The sequence below is a fragment of the Triticum urartu genome, chromosome 4A (assembly GCF_056163025.1).
Source record: "Triticum urartu cultivar PI428250 chromosome 4A, HENAU_Tu73, whole genome shotgun sequence".
NCBI classification, from domain to species: domain Eukaryota; kingdom Viridiplantae; phylum Streptophyta; class Magnoliopsida; order Poales; family Poaceae; genus Triticum; species Triticum urartu.
In genome coordinates this window covers 563462090-563466448 of record NC_141876.1, presented here as the reverse complement: position 1 = coordinate 563466448, position 4359 = coordinate 563462090, and the positions used below count along the sequence as shown (strand labels likewise).

Below are 4359 nucleotides of genomic sequence, written 5' to 3'. Positions count from 1 at the left end.
ATCGAGACTTCAGCAGCGGGTGAGGCACGCGGTGGCTCGCCAGTCGGCCACCCCCCAGGTCGCGGCAATCGATCCCGATGAAACTCTCTACGGCATGTTCGACCTGTCGACTGGCTCCGTAGAGACTGCATCCGAGTGCGGCAGCAGTGACCCCGCGGCGGAAGTCCTGATGGTCAATGGACCTCGCAGTCCTCCTGGCTTCCCCCGCGGCGACGGTGGCGATGGCGGAGGCGATTCGTCGCGTGTTGACGAGGAGTACCGTCCCGAACCCCTCTCTTCGCTGCAGAGGGAAGAACTTCGCCGCTGGAACATGGATGCACTTCACACTCCTATCGTTGGAGAAACACCCGAGGCCCGAGCCTTGGAGGACGCGCGCCTGGCCAACTTGGCTGAGCGCAGTCGACTGAAGAACCTCCAGCGCGCACTCGAAGAGCATGCTCAACAACTTAGGTATATCGAACTCTGATCCAGAATCTCACAGCTGCAACCCGAATAGAAGAATCCACAAAGTATCACCATTGAGAAATGAAATTAATTTATTTCTTCATACTCCCTCCGTTTCTTTTTAGTCAGCATATAAGATTTGGTCAAAGTCAAACTGTGTAAAGTTTGACCAACTTTATAGAAAAAAATATTAACATCTACAATACTAAAGCTATATGGTATGAAAATTCATTTCATGAGGTATCTAACAGTATTGATTTCATATTGTGAATCTTCATATTATTTTCTATAAACTTAGTCAAAGTTAACAAAGTTTGAGTTTGACCAAATTTTATATGCAGACTAAAAAAACGGAGGGAGTACAATTTAAAGGTAAAGAAGGTGAAAGGACCATTAGAATGTTTTCTAGATTACAACTCCGAGTTTGCCACCAAGGACACGATACAAAAACAAGGAGATAAAGTTAAGGAAGGCTCAGGTATGTCTATACTCTATACTTTTAAATAATCTAATTGATATTTCCAAACTTGAAGAAATTAATCTCCAACTTTGTATGACATTGGATTATTCACCCAAATGAAGCATGTGCAATCAAGAATAACAATCCCCGCAAAAAAAGGAATCAAGAATAACAAAAATGATTTTACAAACTTCATATTGCCACAAAACTGCTTCTAATAACAGATCAAGTGCAAAATGCATGCCCATTACTGAAATTTTAATTGGACTTCCACCATTGCGGCTAAGATTAACACTTTTCAGCTTGCCCTTTTTTTTGCGGGAAGCTTATCCGTTTAGGAGTGATGAAACCAGAACTAAGTATGGGGAATGTTTTCTTATTTTTCAAATGAGAATGTAATTATTGTAGAAATTCATACAGTAAGGCCAATGATGTTACAAACAAATCTAATAGATTTGTCATTGATTTAATAGGGTTGTGCCTAAAGTCAACCAGCGCCAGAAGAATATATACAGATCTACACAGCCGAAAAAGAAAGAGGCACGGAAAAGGTCTAAGTAATCCATGTGCACGCCTAAGTAATTCAATCTACTAGGAAATGATTGTTCACGTACAAACATATTTCAGTATGGGCCCGTACGTACAAAGCTAGGTCACCTATACAAATTAGGAAAAAGTGGGCATGTCCTTTTGAGAGAGAAAAAAATATACGCCTAAGTAATTCAACCTACTTGGAGTACAAAATCAGATCATCTACACACTTTAAAAAAACATGGGCAGGTCCTTCGGTGAAAAACAAAAGGCACGCCTAAATCATTCAACTTACTGGGAAATATACTAAAAAGTCTAGCCACCAAACACATCCCATGTGTACATGCAAGCACTTGTATCTAATTCTAACGGACAGACAAGTCAGACTTTGGGCAGAAAAATAGACAATGGTACGAGGCACGGTACAAAAGCAACAAGCGCCAACCTATCTAAAGCCGTATACTTGATGAAGATTTTGAGTCATGCTAGATAAATCTAAATATCTTCTATTACTTTTCCAAATGAATCGTGACTCATGTTTATTCACCAATATAACATAACAATTTTACTTGACTAACTCCATATATGCAGGACAAGAAAGTTTACCAAAAATGATCGAGATGGATAACAATAAACAAGGAACATAGAAATATTTTATAGAAGGAGAACATTACGAGAACTTACTGGAATGAGGCACAAAACCAAGACAAGTCAGGTGGTGGTTCAAACTTCTTCTAAGATATGATATCACCACTTCTTGAGGAAACGAGACTCTTAGACCTGTAGTGCTTTTCTGACAATTGAGTCATATCAGTTATAGTGGAGTCATATCTAATTATTTGTCTCTCAACTTCTTCGGGATGCTAAGTTTTTGGGTGATTTTTTTACGATTTTGTTTTTCACAACAATATGTATAATAATCTATTACACAAAAATATTCAAATGATCAAATTCTGATTGACACAAACTAACTACAAAGGAAAGTGGAAAGTCCTACTGCGAAAATTGTGGTACATATCAAGAAACCATAACACCTGGTAAGCATATTCTGCCAATTTGAATGAGAACTTCCATATTATATTTACTCTTAATGAGAGTGGTATGTAAAAATTGCTAAACTTATTGGATGGGAAGATCTCAGAAGCACCAAGCAAACCATTTATGTTTACTGAGATAGAGAAATAATGCTTGACAAAGATCAGTATAAGGCGGACAATTATTAGATAAGGGTCAAAACTTAGCACTATGAGAAACATGTCAAATTGTAATTATTCGAAACACATTCATACATGCACTTTTGTGAGTTTTATGTTGTTCTTGGAAACAACCCTTCTATCCTACAACCTTTTCAGTTGAAGAGAACAAAGAGAAAAGCTTCAGTGTTATAGGCATCTCCCACAACACATGTGAAAAAACTAAAATCTATTGCATATCAATTAACACATATGGGCCAAAGTCAGTGAATACATGCAAGCCTTCTTTCTTTGTCTTAAATACACCTATTATTAATATAAGTTGCTAATATATGGTAACAACAAATAGAAAGAACACACCTTTTATCCAACAAATATTGAACACTTTTTGCTATAGGAAACTTCATATAATTATTACGGTTGTCTTGAAGAGACAATAATCAAAGTTGGGCAGAATGTCAACTAAAAAAATAGGTTCGATTCCCTAAAACAACGCAAGGCACATCAATGGCAAGTGACATAAGTTATATCCTAGAACACTATGAAGAACATGGCCGTCCAACCCGACGACACAGCTCTAGGCCAGCGCCACGAACTGGAGAGCAACGCCACTCAGTGAAACGAATCTCTTATTTTCTCCGGTGACCTCGAAGCCTTGCTGCTTGGGGGCAAAAAATCCTTCTCTCCAACAGAAAATTTCTACACGGGAAAAGACGGAGAAAGGTCAGGTGACCTTAATCATCCCCTTCTCATAGCCATAGCAAATCTCCATAAAGAATTCATGCCATTGCTGGAGGTTAGCAGACCAAGATCTGGGAAGGAAGGAGAAGGAGAGGAAGATGAGTGATTACCTAGAGGAGTGCCACCCCTCATGTTCAAGTGGACCCAACTCCATGGCCATCCAATCGATGACGGCGGCGAGCTGCAGGCACGTGTGGTCGAGCTGGATGACATGCCGCCGCCGGGAGCCTGGAGCCACCGCACTCCACCCCAAATCCCACTTCTCCCCTGTCCTCTTTTCTTAGCAAGATCTAGCAACGTATTGTGGATGAATCCTTAGATCAGGTAAGGAACAGGAGGAGAATGAGAATGGGGAAAGGGATGAATGGTACTACAGCCGTATAGATGCAAAATACAGTAGATTTTTTAACGAGATGCAAAATACAGTAGATTTTTCAACGAGATGCAAAATACTGTAGATTAAAGAAACGTGAAGCTCCCAATGTCGAGTCAAGTGTAATCTTTGACTATGTGGCCCCTGGGTTCCTGACGTGCATTTTGCACGCGGATTTGAATTCGCTAAATGAATAAAATGACGAAAAGCGGAGTTATCAAAAAAACATATGTCGCTTCGTATTGCTTCTCCCAATTCCATCTGTCAAGCGCTGCTCTATGGCGATTGTATCAGACGGCCTACGAACGCCTGCTCGAAACACTTCTAGCACTGTTTTTTTTCTGTTGGGATGGTAAATATATATAGAATTTTCTTTTCTAACGCAACTGGTATTAGCTACTAACTTTGTATTGAGCGGATAAACGTCTTACATATTTAGGGATGGAAGTAGTACATAATATATTTTTTCTGAAAATTAATCTAGGATTTTTCGTTGAAAAACCTACATAATCCAGTATCTCGGGATGGATTAGGACCATATTGTAAAAATAGACAAATAGACAAATAGAAAATTGTTAGACATTCATTAAAAATAAATGCTTAGAGAACTAAAATAA

General features: G+C 39.3%; 1 long non-coding RNA gene across 1 annotated transcript; it reads right to left on the bottom strand.

Moving 5' to 3' along the window:
- Positions 1 to 2842: 2842 nt before the first annotated feature.
- LOC125554220 (uncharacterized) lies at positions 2843 to 3978 on the bottom strand. Its single transcript, XR_007304351.2, has 2 exons — positions 3480 to 3978; positions 2843 to 3327 (listed from the first exon to the last, which is right to left on the bottom strand). It is a non-coding gene; the product is annotated as an uncharacterized LOC125554220 (long non-coding RNA).
- Between the last annotated feature and the right edge of the window lie 381 nt (positions 3979 to 4359).